Below are 18,201 nucleotides of genomic sequence, written 5' to 3'. Positions count from 1 at the left end.
TGACCATCTTATCACACTCACAAAGCCTAGTGTGACCATCTTGGTACACTCACAGAGCCTAATGTAACTATCTTGTCACACTCACAAAGCCTAGTGTGACCATCTTGTCACACTCACAAAGCCTAGTGTGACCATCTTGTCACACTCACAGAACCTAGTGTGACCCCCTCGGGACACTCACAGAACCCAGTGACACAACGGCACACTCACATTACCTAGTGTGACCCTCGTTGCACACTGATATAGCCTTCGTGCCTGACATGACACACTCACAGAACATAGTGTGACTCTGACATGCTGACAAAGTCGAGCTTACTTAAAGCCTTACACCACTTCTATATAAAAAGAGTAACGAGTCTATTTTACTAAAGGGAATTTCCGTTGGTCTAACGGCCTTGTTGAATCCAGATTGGCTCGTCAGAGTAGAAAGAGGCTCAGTGCTCTCAAGGTTGTGATAGGCAATCTCTATAGCTGTGGCACAAATGTAACAATTACGAAAATGATGTCTCTCTCATATTGTAGAGCAGTGATAATGTGCCTCTCATATTGTAGAGCAGTGATAATGTACCTCTCATATTGTAGAGCAGTGATAATGTGCCTCTCATATTGTAGAGCAGTGATAATGTGCCTCTCATATTGTAGAGCAGTGATAATGTGCCTCTCATATTGTAGAGCAGTGATAATGTGCCTCTCATATTGTAGAGCAGTGATAATGTGCCTCTCATATTGTAGAGCAGTGATAATGTGCCTCTCATATTGTAGAGCAGTGATAATGTGCCTCTCATATTGTAGAGCAGTGATAATGTACCTCTCATATTGTAGAGCAGTGATAATGTACCTCTCATATTGTAGAGCAGTGATAATGTGCCTCTCATATTGTAGAGCAGTGATAATGTGCCTCTCATATTGTAGAGCAGTGATAATGTACCTCTCATATTGTAGAGCAGTGATAATGTGCCTCTCATATGTAGAGCAGTGATAATGTGCCTCTCATATTGTAGAGCAGTGATAATGTGCCTCTCATTTTGTAGAGCAGTGATAATGTTTCTTTCATATTGGAGAACTGTGATTATGCATTACCCCTGAGTGCCCTAGTGTCAGAAGAATGCTTGCAGGGCTGAACAAAATGCAAGACGAAGCCATTAGGATCATCTTCGGATGCCTTTGTTCAACCAAATTACTAAACATGAGGAAGAACTGAATATTCTAAGTGTAAGTGATAGTATTCCTAAAACCAATTGTTTAAGTATACTATACTATACTATATATATATATATATATATATATATATATATATATATATATATATATATATATATATATATATATATATTGTGACAATAATCTCCTTCAAGAGATTGAGCCTGCTCTTCCCTCTACAAATACGTCGCAACAAACTATATAAAACTACTAGGGAAGAAATGTCCAACAACGACAACAACACCAGCAAGGTTTGCCAGAGCGCAAAACGTATGCAGCCAGAGACACCTGCTCAGACTCAAACCGCCAAACTACCTGTTGATCGCTACCGGCTCCGCTGATTGGTCGCCGGCCGGGCTGCAACTGCACTCCACCCCTCCATACTACTTGATGTCTGGGGTCGCCACGACCTCAGACCTCAGAATATTCTGTGCTTCCGCGGTTACCACTCCTCCCGGCTAGACGTTAGCGTATACTGAGAGAGGTGGTAGCTTAAAGCCAATATTCCAGCACCTTACCTTTATTTTTGTATTGCACTTCTTGTTATTTTGTCTTAACGTAACTTTTCATTGTGTCATTTAATTATTCTTATTATTTTGATTGATTGATTTTATTATACGAATTTGTTTGTCCATTTTTTCATGTTTTGATTTATTTAACGTAATTAAAATTTCATTGTTAAAGTTTACTTGTGTTTTGTGTGTCTTCTCCTTACCTTACCACAGACGAAGTTCCAGTTTTTCTATTTTTTTTTATAACTATGTGACGAGGCCATACCCCTAGCCTTAAACAGCCGAACACCAACGCGTTACCGTCACTATATATATATATATATATATATATATATATATATATATATATATATATATATATATATATATATATATATATATATATATATATATATATATATATAGTATAGTTTACTATATATTAGTATATTTTGGTAGCAGTCTTTCTGGTAAACATGTTGTTGAATGTGACCGAAAGGGTAAGGTTAATGAATCTAACACGAATCTTCTTAATATTTCTTACGTTTTACTTCACTGTCGGGGGTAATTGAAAAATTAGCTCTCCAAAGTTCATTTTCTCCTATTTATTTATGATCTCACGTCTAGAAGCGTTTCACAAGGATATCTCACATTTACGAAGACAGGATTTTACACATCATTTCATGCTTATATCCGTTTTTGGGTGAGGTTTTAACAAACTAGTTGTAGTAGAAATTAGTTATTTAGATATGGCATAAATATTATATGGGGGTCACGTGGTATGGCAAACGTTAAGAGTGGCAGAGGAGTGGACCTGACTTTGGAGCTGTGGAAGGTCACTAGCCGTTGATTAGCACAGTGGTGTGTATGCAGGGTCGCCAGCTCTTCTTGAATTTAAAGTATCACTTTTGAGTAATTCATGCATTAAAGTAACGGTAATTAATAACCTCTGGTGTGTCAAACATGTAGATTAAATTTACGTCAGTGATGAGTAAAAAATCAAATCACCTTCTTTCATCCGAGAGCAGATGACCCAGATGCATTTAGCAAGACCGGCTAGGTCATGTTGTCACCATGTGGCTGTCCGCACTTTCCACCTCAATCCTCCTTCATGTTACTTCAGTAATATACAGAAATTCAAGTTTTCATTTAATATTGTTTTCAATAATACTGAGATTGTGTGTAATAACCAGTCTGGAATAAATATGAAAGTAAAGGGTGAGAACAGGGTTGTATATCGTCAAAGAGACATTGACGACATGTAGATTTGAGTAGATTTGAGGGTACTACCTCGCCGGGCGACGTGCCTGACCTACCAGGGTCAAAGTTAGGCCCACGACGTGACCACAATCTTCCATATTTACTAATTCATATTGTACAAATTAAAGTCCACTAGCCAATATTGTAATTGATATAGTTTTTCCAAGATGCCTAATTTAATTACCACCAGTTAAATGATAATGCAACCATCTGGGGTTGCGAGTAATTAGGATTAGTTTGTTCAATTCACCCTGCTCTGTAATTGATAACTAGGATAACCCTGCTCTGTAATTGATAACTAAAACTGATAACTGTAATTTATAACTAGGACAGCTCTCTCGGCTTGAGAGAGGAGTAGAAACAGTTAGTGTGGTGTGGAGCAGCAGCTGAAGTAAGTAAGTAATTATCAAAAGAAGGCACCAAACCGGGAAGGCTATGTAGCACCATCAAATACGCAAAATAATCAGAGGGCGCTAAATATCACCAAGGATGCCAATACGAGAACAAAAACGCATAAGGCGAACGATATCAAAAGTATCCGAGTCACCAAGAATTCTATCGAGGGACAGGTGACCGCGAGGGGCGGTCGGAAAGCAAGACACACGCTCGTCCTGGAAGTCAGGACATTCAAGAAGGACATGCACGACCGTAAGAGGGACAATGCAACTAGGATAATAAGGAGCAGGGCGGCGCTCCATCAAGTGACCATGGGTTAAGCGAGTATAGCCAATACGCAACCTCGCCAGAGCTGTTTCCCACCGCCGGTTACGGTGGAAGGAGGACGGCCACGAGGAAACACAACATTTAAGAGTACGTAGCTTGTTACCAGTAACAGACAACCAAGAAGCCTGCCAACGGGTAAGAACTGAGGAATGGATAACTGGGTAAAAGTCGGAATACGGAATGCCTTTACGAGAGATGGGACAAGAGCGGACAGCTTCCTTAGCGGCAGCATCCGCACGCTCATTTAAAGACACACCAATATGGCTGGGAACCCAACAAAACTCAACCGACTTAAATTTACTGTGAACGAGAAACAGCCAATGCTGGATCTCGACAACTACTGGATGAACCGGATTAAAGGACCCGAGAGCCATGAGGGCACTACGAGAGTCAACAACAACCACAAAGGAGGACTGACAACGAGAAAGCAGGAGACGAAGAGCATAGAGAATAGCATAAAGTTCTGCTGTAAAGATGCTAGTCTCCGGAGGCAAGCGACACATATAAGTGCGATCAGGAAAAACAACAGAGTAGCCAACACCGTCCGCTGACTTAGACCCATCGGTGAAGACAGAAACGGAGCGGGAGTGAGAAGAAAAGTGCTCGAGGAAAAGGCGTTTTAGAACCGTAGGAGGGGTAAAAGCTTTAGTGATACGGGTCAAGGAAGTACAAAACCGCGGAAGAGGGACCCTCCACGGGGGCAAAGAAGGAACAACACGAGGAGAAACATCAGAAATATGAACGGAGAGAGAATCCTGTAGGCGAGATAACCGGACAGAAAGAGGGAGGTGGTGAAGAGGAACAGGAACCGCAGGAGGGGTAAAAGTTAAAGCACGACAGAGGCGAGAGGAAGGATGTTGCAAGGACCGCGCAAGATAGCGAAGACAGTAGCGATCACGGCGGTCCTGGAGAGACAGGAAGCCAGTGTCAACATACAAGCTAAGGATGGGAGTCGAACGAAAGGCACCAGAACTGAGGCGCAACCCAGTATGGTGCAAAGCATCAAGACGGCGAAGAGTAGAAGGAGAAGCAGACGAGTAAGCAGGGCAACCATAATCGAGCTTAGACAGGACGAGAGAGGAATGTAAAGCAAGGAGAGTGCGCCTATCTGCCCCCCAAGAAGTATGGGACAAGACCCGAAGGAGGGTAAGGGCCTTAGAGCACTCAACACGGAGGTAAGAGATATGGGGAGACCAAGACAAACGAGTGTCAAGGAATAACCCCAAAAGCTTCGCGGAATCTTTGTATTCAAAGGGATGACCATAAAGCGACAAAGAGGGACGAAGAACAACCCGTTTCCGCGTAAAAGTCATGGCACAAGTCTTAGAAGTAGAGAACTTGAAGCCATGACCTGTGGCCCAAGACGACACGGCATCAATTGCAAGTTGAAGCCGGCGTTGAAGGAGAGGCGAATCATCACCCTGACAACAAAGGGTAAGATCATCGACATAGAGAGCGGAGAAGACACCAGAAGGAAGAGAGGAAAGAAGACCATTGAGGGCAACAAGAAAAAGAGTAGTGCTCAGAACACTACCCTGGGGCACACCTTCGTATTGCTGAAAAGAGGGAGAGAGAGCGGTACCAAGGCGCACCCGAAAGGAACGACGAGAGAGGAAGCTGCGGAGAAAGAGAGGGAGATGACCACGAAGGCCAAAAGAATGAAGTTGAGAGAGGATATGATAACGCCAAGTGGTGTCGTAAGCCTTTTCTAGGTCAAAAAGGACGGCAACAACGGAGGTCTTCGCAGCAAAAGCAGTACGAATATAGACCTCCAAGTTCACCAGGACATCTGTCGTGCTGCGGCACTTGCGGAAACCAAATTGAGAAGGGGAGAGGAGGTGATGGTGTTCCAGGAACCACATCAGACGAACGTTAACCATACGTTCAAAGAGTTTGCAGACACAACTTGTGAGAGCAATAGGGCGAAAGTCCTTAGGGGAAGTACCCAGAGACCCCGGTTTGCGAACAGGGAGGACAACGGCATCGAGCCAGTCCTCAGGGACTGACGACGACTCCCAGATCCGATTATACAGACTCAGTAAATACTGAGACGTGCCCGGAGGGAGATGGCGAAGCATCTCATAATGAATACCATCGGAGCCCGCCGCCGTAGAACCGCAGAGGGCCAGGGCAGAACGAAGTTCAGAGAGAGAGAAGGGATCATTATAGGGAAGCTGAAGATGAGTGCAGAAATCTAAAGGACGAGACTCAAGGACAGGTTTACGAAGAAGGAAAGATTGGGGAAGATGAAGACCAGAGCTAACAGAAGAAAAATGGGAACCCAGTTCGGAAGCGACCTGCAACGGGTCTGCCACAAGAGTATCATGGAGGTGAAGGACCGGTGAAACATCGGGAACGAACTTACCCGCTATCTTGCGGATACGCTTCCAGATCTGGGCCAGAGGGGTCTCGGACGTAATTGATGAGACATAAGATGCCCAACATTCACGTTTAGCCGTACGGATGGCCCTACGGGCCACCGCACTCGCTTTCCGAAAGAAAAGAAAAGAATCGGTCGTCTGCCTACGGCGGTGCCTCTTCCAGGCTGCACGCTTACAGCTGACAGCCCGAGCACAGTCCGCATTCCACCAGGGAACGCACTTCCGTGGACCCCGAGAGGAAGAGCGAGGAATAGAGCGGAGGGCAGCGTTGAAGACAGTGTCATGAAAAAGGAGGAGAGCGCGAGAGAGAGGCAGAAGGGAGAGGTCAGGGAGAGCAGCACTGAGGGTAAATAGGGTCCAGTCTGCCTTAGCAAACTGCCACCTAGGGAAAGAGAGGGAAGGGCGAAAAGAGAAAAAGGAAACAAGGATGGGGAAATGATCACTTCCATGGAGGTCATCAAGAACCTGCCACGTGAAATCTAAGTAAAGAGAAGAAGAGCAGAGAGAAAGATCAAGACAAGAAAGGGTGCGAGTCCGAGAGTCCAAATGAGTGGGCTCACCAGAATTCAGAAGAGACAGGGAAGAAGAGAGGAGAAACGGCTCAAGGAGGCGACCCCGGGTATTCGTCAGAACGTCACCCCAAAGAGAATGACGACAATTGAAGTCACCCAGCAGGAGCACAGGCTCCGGCAAGGAGTCCAGGAGGTGTTTCAAATCAGGAAGAGAGAGCGGGACACTCGGGGGGAGATAAATGGAACAAACTGTGTACCATTTCCCCACAAAGATACGAGCAGCAGAACAATGGAGAGGCGAAGGAAAAAGTAAAGGAACAAAGGGAACATCAGCCCGAATCAAAAGAGCAGAAGAATTAGAAGCCCCAGCAATGGCTGGGGGGGGGGGAGAGAAAGGAATAGCCACGAAAACGACCAGGACGAGCACCAAGCATTGGCTCCTGGAGACAGACACAAAGGGGCGAAAACCGTGAAATCAGAAGTTGGAGTTCGAGGAAATTGGCGTAATAACCTCGAACGTTCCATTGAAGAATGGACAACGACGAGAAGAGAAAGGACAAAAACAGAGAACAAGGAAGAAACAAAGGCGAAAGACCAACAGAGCACGTTAAAGAATATCAGGGACGGGATCAGGGTCAGCAAAGTCAGGGTTAGGGGGCATGGGTAAACTGAGCAAAGACGGAGGGAAGGAAACGGGAGAACAGAGCAGAGGTGGGCGGGCAGGGTCTGGAGGAGGAGGAGGAAGAGGAGGACACAACGGAGAGGAGCCGTCAAGGACAGCAGCAGGAGGAGGGGGAGTAGAAAGAGGGGAGCGCACCCCAGCAAGAGCAGCAACCGAAAGGGAAGCAGGGGCCAAAGAAACCTCCATAGCAGGAACAGGGGGCGCAAGCACTGAAACGGGAGGGGAAGGAGCAACAGAGCCAGAAGGAGGAGCTGAGGAAGAAAGCGAAGCCTTCTTACCCGCCGGGGAAGAGGAAGGAGAGGAGCCAGGCTTACGCTTCTGACTTAAAGAGACCGGTGTCCCAGCAACTACGTACCGGGCAACGGATTCCAGTGTCTCAACAGGAGAAGCCGAACGAGAGCACACACGACGGCCGTTAGGAGAGCGATGGACATCCGCCCGCACCGACAGGCGGTGGGGAGAGCCAATAGATGGAGGAAGAGGATGGGAAGGAGGATCGGAGGGGGACGAGGAAGAAGACACAGAAGACACGACAGACCGGGTAGAAGGAAGGGGAACCCCAGACAGAGGACCAGGAGGAGGATTCTTCGGGAGAGAACCCAAAGGAACAGAGGAGGGGGCAGTGGGCGCATCAGGGTCCAAGGCCCGGAAACGGTTGTGAGTCTGAGGAAGGCGGGAAGGACGAGGAGAGGAAGAGCGCAACACGCGAGCATAAGAGATATTAGCATAAGGCGGGAGCCGGCGAACCTGGCGCCTCACCTCAGGAAAAGATAAACGCTCCCGGTGCTTCAGGTTGAGGACGGCTGCCTCAAGCTTGTAATGGACACACGCACGGGAGAAGGTAGGATGGGCCTCACCGCAGTTGAGGCAACGAGCCTGGGGAGAAGTGCACTCCGACTTAGAGTGACCTTCGCCACCACACAAAGGACAGAGAGAGACAGTCCCGGAGCAGCGGAGGGCACCATGCCCAAACCTCCAGCACTTGTTGCAGAGCCGAGGAGAAGGAATGTACTCCTGGACAGAGCACCTGGCACCAGCAAGAATGACAGAGGGTGGAAGGGTCCTACCATCAAAGGTAATCTTCACAACCCGGAGGGGTTGACGGCGACTACCACGAGGGGGACGAGTAAACGTGTCCACCTGGAGAATAGAATGGCCCTGGGCAGCGAGGATATGGCGAATATCGTCGTGGCAGTCGCGCAGGTCCCGAACACCGGTTGCAACATGGGGCGGGAGCAAAATAGTGCCAACACTGGCATTCAATTGAGCGTTCTTCGAGACCCGAACGGGGGTCTCGCCAAGGCAGGATAAGGCAGCCAAGCGGGAAGCAGCATCCTGAGAAGGAGCAGCAACGACACGTGTACCGAGACGAGTGGGGTTGAAAGTAATGGAGGCATCCACGGAATCAATGAGATGTCGATGAAGGGAGAAATCGTCAGGAGGCGCAGAATCAAGAGGGAGGAGATCAAAATATTTGGGCCACGAAGCGGGACCAAACAAGGCTTGATAGGTAGCAGAACTGGAAGGAATCGAGCGAGGGCGGCCGTGACGAGAACGGCGGTGAGAACCCCCAGAGAGAGAGGGGTTAAAAGGCTCAGTAGTTACAACTAGAGAAGGAGCCGCGCCAGGGGACGAGGTAGTCACCACTGGGGGCTTGGGGCTCGACCCAACCACAGAGGAGGGAGGGGAGCCAGGGGAAGGAGTCAGAGAGGCCAAAGGAGGAGCAAGATCGGGGCCCAATGCAGCGGAGGCTACAGAGCCCGGTCTTCCAATACGGACCGACTCGGGGGCTTGGTCGCCCACCCCACGAGCCTGAAAAGGTAAGCCAGAAGCAGCCGAAACAGGGGTTATCATCTTGACGAAATTAAGAATTCACTCACGAATGAGCCCCCACACCCACCATGGAGCCACAATTAGAGGCAGGACACCCAACAAGAAGCTATCGCCGATCTTGTCGGGGCCTCCTAGGGGTGCGTCGTGAGTATACGCCCCACAAACGCCACCTTAAGAAACCGACAGTCCGTCGAGATCGGGTTCAGTGACGAAGTGGGGATTGACAATAAAAGGGTCCCCTCGCTCTCGACGTCGGGTACTGCAGTTCTACGGGTGCATGAGTATGCCTCCTCAAGCACCCGGGCGACAAAATAGAAGAAGTCCATGGAAGAACCAGAACGAGCAAAAGGTCGGCAGGAAACGGCAAGCAGATAGGAGAAGAGGGGGGAGAAAAACGAAACAGAAGGAAAAGGAAAAGGTGCCCAGCAGAATTGGAGAGGATGGCAGCAGGAGCACAAGGCTAGAAAAGGACAGAGGACTGTCCTAAGGAGCATCACACTCCAGCAGCCGCCCACGAAGCCCCCACACGGCGACAACGAGCTGAGCGGGGAGGGGGAGCAGCAGCTGAATAGGTTCTCCATCTCACCTCCAGAGACCAAAACACCAGCGGCTGGTCTCTTAGATTAAGGTAAAAGTTGCTGTGAAGTTTAGTAGAGTAAATTCACCATCTGTGCCTCAGTAGGAAAATAGGTCATTTAGGAAGTGTTAAGTTTTTAGGGAGTGATTTTTATTAGTGACTTTGCATTAGCTTTGAATAGCTTTTCATTAATAAACTCTGATTAAGAACTTGTGTATTTTTTTCCAATACATTTATATATGATTGTCTTTGCCGTGGTCTGCTTCGTTGGGCTAAGCCGAGATTCAGCGGCAGCAAGCCTAGTCCAGGTCAATATCGGATATATTCCCTTGTATGCAAGCTAATTCCCACACTTAACGTAACTAATACTTCCCGTTTCATGAAATGGGGGGGGGGCTAACCTACCCCAATGGTTAATAGTTAATTAATTGGCCCCAAACCCTGATTTATTAATCTGAATTGTTGGTTTGGTGGTGGCGGCGTAAAAAGATCCCATGAGTTTGCTAGAAAGCCTTTTGTCGACGTCACGTGTCATTAGAATCTTAGACGATCAAACGTCTAAGACCACGTGACATGGGACTCAGCTGAGAGTTAACTCTGGGGGGGTCTTGGAATTTAAGTTTATTTACGGGCAGGGTAAAGGACAGAGCAGAGCTTAAAACCCGTCCTGTGTTACAATAGTAGCAGCGGTGTTTTCAATAATTTCTTAAAATTTATTGAAGCCTCACGCGTCTGTCCGTTCGGTCATGCTGCGTGGTGATGGAATTCAGCCGGGGGCCACGCGCTAAAGTTCGACGGTAATCCTATGTAGTGCGATTTGCATAGAGTAGGCGATTCTATAGCGTCGTGAAGGGCTGGTAGTTTTAAGTTAGGCTGTTAAGTTAGGCAGTTAAGTTGAGGCCCACCTTCGTTGATAGGACAAGGTATAATATTCGACCTCCTCCAATTAATGTAAGGGTGTTGTGTGGATTCCACATGCAACAACAGTTCTGGGTTTGAACTGTCAGGGCAGTATTTTCTGTGGGACGCCACGAGGGTACTGAAAGGGTCTGCAGGCGGGCGATTGCTAGCGACCCAAAGGCTAGGCGTATTAGTTAATTCATGAAGATGGTCGCGGCCATTCAGGGATGAGTGAGTAACGTTGTTGGCAACCAGATAGACGACTAGTGATCGCACGCTAGTCAGTTAATGTCGATTCGGATCTAGTCAGAGCGATTCTCGTGAAAGCGGCTTGTTGTGTGGGGATAATCCAGTGATCAAAGTCACTTAGTTATAAATTTTACTTAGTTATTACTTAGTTATAAATTAAGTTCCCATTTGTAGGTTCATAACACTGCATTTGTAGGTTTGTCTTAGTTATTACTTAGTTATAAATTAAGTTCCCATTTGTAGGTTCTAAGTGTGTTTGTGTTGCTTGTTAAGATTTCTCTGGTAATGGTCTGGTTGTGAGAGGAGATTATATGTTCCTTGATGGAGCCCTGTTGTTTGTGCATTGTTAATCGCCTAGAAAGAGACGTTGTTGTCTTACCTATATACTGAGATCTTTGGGGCTGACAGTGCCCAAGTGGGCATGTGAAGGCATAGATGACGTTGGTATCTTTCAAGGCATTCTGTTTGGTGTCTGGAGAGTTCTTCATTAGTAAGTTGGCCGTTTTCTTGTTTTTGTATAAACAAAAAAAGAAAACGGCCACACCACACACAGAGATCACAATAACGTGATGCATCAAATGAACAATTCCACAAGGGCCGTGACGAGGATTCGAACCCTCGAAAAAAGAGAGTGATGATGTAAGGGCGAAGAGGGAGAACGGCCTGTTGACATAGCTCGGGTGCAGGGGGGGAGGGTTGTGTAAAAGCCTGGTTTGTGCCTCGGAGAGGCTACGGGATCCAGTAAGTTCAGTAGAACTTCGGTTTCAACCCTTTTAACCCTGTCGGACGCAGGTTCGAATCCTCGTCACGGCCCTTGTGGAATTGTTCATTTAAAGAAAACGGCCTTTTCTCTGACCTCTCAATTAGGTCTCGTATGTGGAATAACTCTCATTGGGGTAGACTCGTTCTTCAGGCTACCTGGGTTCAAAACACTCCCCTCCCCTTATTTTTGAGAGTTATTCCAGTGGCTAGGCTCGATATCATACATCGGCCACTATATCTCGTCCTCTTTCATGCCTTATTACCAGGTCATATTCTTGGAGCAATAGAAACCACCTGATTAGCCATTGGTTTGCGTGCTTCATCTTGCTCTGGAACACTAGGGAATTATGGTCCGTATACACCGTAACTGGGTGTCCTCCCCCACTCACATATACTTCAAACTGTTTTATTGCCAGGACCAAAGTCTCCTTCTCTACCATACTGTACGATCTCTGATGTTTAACAAACTTCTTCTAGAAGAAAGATACGGGGCGATAAATTCCATCCTTCTGCTGCGTCAGTACAGCTCCAGCCCCTGCATCACTGACATCCATGAACACTGCAAACGGTGCTCTGAAATCCGGTGACACTAACACTGGCTCCTCAGTCAACAATATCTTGGTCATCTCAAATGCTTCTAGTGCTATCCCGTTCCATTCTCACTTCTTGTTCTTCGATAACAAACGTGTCATAGGAGTACTGGTATAAATTAACGAGTTCTGTAACTTCTTTTCACTTGAGATTGAACCATGGAGGTTCGAAATGTGCGATTTTGTAATTAGTGTAATATATTCTTCAGTTATTCAATTCTTTTCTTCACCTAAAAAAACATGACTTTTGGTGAACTCCTCTTCCAGCTGAACCCTGATGCAAGAGCATTAGTAAGAGGGATAGAAGACCTAAAATCAGAAAAAAGTAAATACGGAATTTGCTGTCATATTCAATGAGACATGCATAAAATATAACCTCCTGCCAGTATACACCAATATATATGTATGTTGTTAAATATGACCGAAAAAGTATGATTAATAATTCTAACACGAATTTTCTCAATATTTCTTATGTTTCTTTTTACTGTTGATTGTAATTGAAAAAACAATTTTCCAAAATTCATTTTATATATATACCTAGTAGCCAGAATGCACTTTTCGGCCTACTATGCAAGGCTCGATTTGCCTAATAAGCCAAGTTTTCCTGAATAATTATATTTTCTTTAATTTTTTCTTATGAAATGATAAAGCTACCCATTTCATTGTGAATGAGGTCAATTTTTTTTATTGGAGTTAAAATTAACGTAGATATATGACCGAACCCTACCTAACCTAACCTAACCTATCTTTAGAGGTTAGGTTAGGTAGCCAAAAAAGTTAGTTTAGGTTAGGTAGTCGAAAAACAATTAATTCATGAAAATTTGGCTTATTATGCAAATCGGGCCTTGCATAGTAGGCTGAGAAGTGCGTTCTGGCTACTAGGTACAACATATATATATATATGTCGTACCTAGTAGCCAGAACTCACTTCTCAGCCTACTATTCAAGGCCCGATTTGCCTAATAAGCCAAGTTTTCCTGAATTAATATATTTACTATAATTTTTTTCTTATGAAATGATAAAGCAACCCTTTTTTCTATGTATGAGGTCAATTTTTTTTTATTGGAGTTAAAATTAACGTAGATATATGACCGAACCTAACCAACCCTACCTAACCTAACCTAACCTATATTTATAGGCAAGGCTAGGTTAGGTAGCCAAAAAAAGCTAGGTTAGGTTAGGTAGACGAAAAAACATTAATTCATGAAAACTTGGCTTATTAGGCAAATCGGGCATTGAATAGTAGGCTGAGAAGTGCGTTCTGGCTATTAGGTACGACATATATATATATATATATATATATATATATATATATATATATATATATATATATATATATATGTCGTACCTAGTAGCCAGAACGCACTTCTCAGCCTACAATGCAAGGCACGATTTGCCTAATAAGCCAAGTTTTCCTGAATTAATATATTTTGTCTAATTTTCTTCTTATGAAATGATAAAGCTACCCATTTCATTATGTATGAGGTAAATTTTTTTTATTGGAGTTAAAATTAACGTAGATATATGACCGAACCTAACCAACCCTACCTAGCCTAACCTAACCTATCTTTATAGGTTAGGTTAGGTTAGGTAGCCGAAAAAGCTAGGTTAGGTTATGTAGTCGAAAAACAAATAATTCATGAAAACATGGCTTATTAGGCAAATTGGACCTTGCATAGTAGGCTGAGTAGTGCGTTCTGGCTACTAGGTACGACATATATATATATATATATATATATATATATATATATATATATATATATATATATATATATATATATGTCGTACCTAGTAGCCAGAACGCACTTCTCTGCCTACTATGCAAGGCCAGATTTGCTTAATAAGCCAAGTTTTCCTGAATTATTATATTTTCTCTAATTTTTTTCTTATGAAATGATAAAGCTACCCATTTCATTATATATGAGGTCAATTTTTTTTATTGGAGTTAAAATTAACGTAGATATATGACCAAACCTAACCAACCCTACCTAACCTAACCTAATCTATCTTTATAGGTTAGGTTCGGTTAGGTAGCCGAAAAAGTTAGGTTAGGTTAGGTAGGTTAGGTAGTCGAAAAACAATTAATTCATAAAAACTTGGCTTATTAGGCAAATTTGGCCTTGCATAGTAGGCTGAGAAGTGCGTTCTGGCTACTAGGTACGACATATATATATATATATATATATATATATATATATATATATATATATATATATATATATATATATATATATATATATATATATATATATATATATATATATATACATATATATATATATACATATATATATATATATATATATATATATATATATATATATATATATATATATGTATATAAAATATATATATATATATATATATATATATATATATATATATATATATATATATATATATATATATATATATATATATATATATATATATATATATATATATATATATATATATATATATATATATATATACGTTATGTCCAGACCGAGTGAGATGGCCCGGGAAGTGGAGTTGGAGATTCTGTTGGACGACATATTCGACCTCGAAGCACAAAAGACGGTCACCACCAAAGATACCTTACAAGCAGAACTTAATGCGGAAGGAGGAAAGAATCGAGGCAACTGCAGAAGCACCATACTGTCCCCCGAGCTTAAAGCGGAAGCAAAGACCCTTCGTGAGAACAAGGAGATAGTTGTCAGGAGAGGCGACAAGTCGCCAATATACGTCATTCTTAAAAAAGACGAATATCTGCCGAAAATGAACCTCATACTCTCTGACCAAACTAAATTCCAAAGGGTAACGAAGGACACTACAGTCGAACTGAAAGCAAAGGTCAACAAATTGATCGAAACTGTGAACGCCAAGAAATCTGGACTCCACCTGCCAAATTTTATTGGGGAATATAAACCTGGATATGCGTATGTAAATGTCAAGACACATAAGCCTGGAAACCCACTTCGGCCAATCATCAGCCAGATACCCACACCCACGTACAGACTGGCGAAACGACTCAACGGCTTGCTGACTCCTTATGTCCCTTGCGCCTTCAGCCTGAAGTCTCCAAAGGAATTTGTTGACTTGCTGCGGGGAACACGGGCCACAGGGATAAGAGCCTCGTTGCACGTAGAATCTCTGTTTACCAACGGACCTGTGGATGATACAATCGGGATGATAGCCGACAGAGTGTACCGTGATCTGGCCTGTACTCCTCTTGACATACCAGAAAACAGTCTAAGGAAACTACTCCAAGCTTGTACTAAAGAGGCACCCTTCTTGAGCCCGGATGGACACATGTATAAGCAAGTAGATGGGGTCGCCATGGGTTCTCCCCTAGGTGTCCTGTTTGCAAACTTCTACATGGGTACCATGGAGCAAAAAGTCTTAGTCGACATGAACTTGAAACCGGCCATATACTGCAGATATGTTGACGACATTTTTACACAGGTACCTGATGTCAGACATCTGCAGGAACTGAAGGAGGCATTTGAGCAGAATTCTGTGTTGCATTTCACTTACGAGATGGAGAAGGATGGGAAGCTGCCCTTTCTAGATGTAACAGTCATGGAAAGGAACGGAATTTTCCACACTGCAGTCTACACTAAGGAAACAAACATAGGAATGTGCCTGAATGCCAACAGTGACTGCCCGGACAGGTACAAGGGGAGTGTTGTTAACGCTTATGTCGACCGTGCCCTCAGCCACAGCTCAGAATGGAAGCAAGTCGACGAAGAACTCTGTAGGGTAAGGCAGGTCCTAGTCAACAACGGCTTCTCCAATGGTTTCGTGGAAGACATCATAAGAAGGAAAGTGAAACGCCATGCAACCTCTGAAGAGACAACTAACACAACACCTATACCCCCTATTAGACTATTTTACAGGAACTTCTTTTCCACAGCCCATAAAACAGAGGAAAGGGTCCTGAAAGATATTGTCAGTAGAAACGTTATCCCTACAGACAAAAATCAGATGATACAACTGACGATTTACTATAAAACCAGAAAAACGGCCAGCCTACTCATGAGAAACTCTCCAGACACAAAGCAGAACGCTTTAAAAGACACCAACGTCGTCAATGCCTTCAAATGCCCTCTTGGGGACTGTAAGCCTAAAAAAAAACAGTATATAGGCAAGACAACAACATCTCTTTCCAGGCGTTTAACGATGCATAAGCAACAGGGCTCCATTAAGGAACATATAATCTCTTCCCACAAACAAACCATCACCAGAGAAATCTTAGCAAGCAACACAGAAATCATCGATAGATACAGCGATAGCAGGCGGCTTGACGTATGCGAGGCACTACACATCAAGAAGTCAACACCAGCAATCAACAGCCAATTAATGCACAACTATATTCTACCCACTTCAGGACTCCGCTCCAATATAGAAGCATCAAGAAATATGGACCAATAGGCTTTCTACAATTACTTCCATTCAATACCCAATGTTTCGTGTTCTGTCTTGTGTTTGAATTTAGTACCCATTCAATACCCATTGTTTCGTGTTCTGTCTTGTGTTGGAATTTAATACCCATTGAATACCCATTGTTAAAAGTTCGTTTTTCACCTCATCCACCTCACCCAAATGTAGATATAAACCTCGAAGATGTGTAAGCTCTATTCAGTTTCAGTTGTGTGTTTGTAAACTAAAGTCTTTGAGAATGTAATAAGTTTTACGAAACGCGCTCAAGTGTCGCGGTAGACTAGAAATAAAAATGAATTTTGTAGAATTGATCTTTGAATTACCATCAACAGAGAAAAGAAACGTAAGAAAGATAGAGAAAATTCGTGTTAGAATTATTAATCTTACTTTTTCGGTCATATTTAATAATATATATATACATATATATATATATATATATATATATATATATATATATATATATACATATATATATATATATATATATATATATATATATATATATATATATATATATATATTATATATATATATTATTAAATATGACCGAAAAAGTAAGATTAATAATTCTAACACGAATTTTCTCAATCTTTCGTATATTTTTTTTCACTGTTGGAGGTAAATCAAAAATCAATTCTCCAAAATTCATTTTTATTTCTAGTCTGACGCGACACGAGCGCGTTTCGTAAAACTTATTACATTTTCAATAACTTTAGTTTACAAATACACAACTGAATAGAACTTACGCATCTCCGACTTTGTTTATATCTGCATTTGAGAGAGGTGGATCAAGTGGATTAAGGCGTCTTGTACATACCAGTTGCGTTGCTCCTGGGAGTATGGGTTCGAGTCACTTCTGGGGTGTGAGTTTTCAGTTGCATATTGTCCTGGGGACCACTCAGGCTTGTTCACATTTGTGTTCCTCACGTGTGCCCCAAAGAATGAGGTGATTTGGTAAAATGCTATGCCCAAGATTACTATCCGAGTTCCGGCGGTGGGGTGGTTCAAATAGCCTCGGCTATCACCTCATTATGTCCGGTCGTGATGGTCAAGTGGATTAAGGCGTCTTGTACATACCAGTTGCGTTGCTCCTGGGAGTATGGGTTCGAGTCACTTCTGGGGTGTGAGTTTTCAGTTGCATATTGTCCTGGGGACCATTCAGGCTTGTTCGCATTTGTGTTCCTCACGTGAGCCCCAAAGAATGAGGTGATTTGGTAAAATGCTATGCCCAAGATTACTATCCGAGTGCCGGCGGTGGGGTGGTTCAAATAGCCTCGGCTATCACCTCATTATGTCCGGTCGTGATGGTCAAGTGGATTAAGGCGTCTTGTACATACCAGTTGCGTTGCTCCTGGGAGTATGGGTTCGAGTCACTTCTGGGGTGTGAGTTTTCAGTTGCATATTGTCCTGGGGACCATTCAGGCTTGTTCGCATTTGTGTTCCTCACGTGTGCCCCAAAGAATGAGGTGATTTGGTAAAATGCTATGCCCAAGATTACTATCCGAGTACCGGCTGTGGGGTGGTTCAAATAGCCTCGGCTATCACCTCATTATGTCCGGTCGTGATGGTCAAGTGGATTAAGGCGTCTTGTACATACCAGTTGCGTTGCTCCTGGG

At 43.8% G+C, this 18,201-nt stretch overlaps 1 protein-coding gene across 1 annotated transcript in view; it reads right to left on the bottom strand.

Moving 5' to 3' along the window:
* The window catches only part of LOC138369761 (sulfotransferase 1B1-like), a 254,073-nt gene that overhangs the window by 115,602 nt on the left and 120,270 nt on the right, over positions 1-18,201 (bottom strand). The gene's annotated exons all lie outside the window — the stretch shown is intronic.

This window comes from Procambarus clarkii, chromosome 4 (assembly GCF_040958095.1).
Source record: "Procambarus clarkii isolate CNS0578487 chromosome 4, FALCON_Pclarkii_2.0, whole genome shotgun sequence".
Lineage (NCBI taxonomy): Eukaryota > Metazoa > Arthropoda > Malacostraca > Decapoda > Cambaridae > Procambarus > Procambarus clarkii.
The sequence above is the reverse complement of the archived record's forward strand: the minus strand, read 5'-3'. Positions and strand labels throughout refer to the sequence as shown.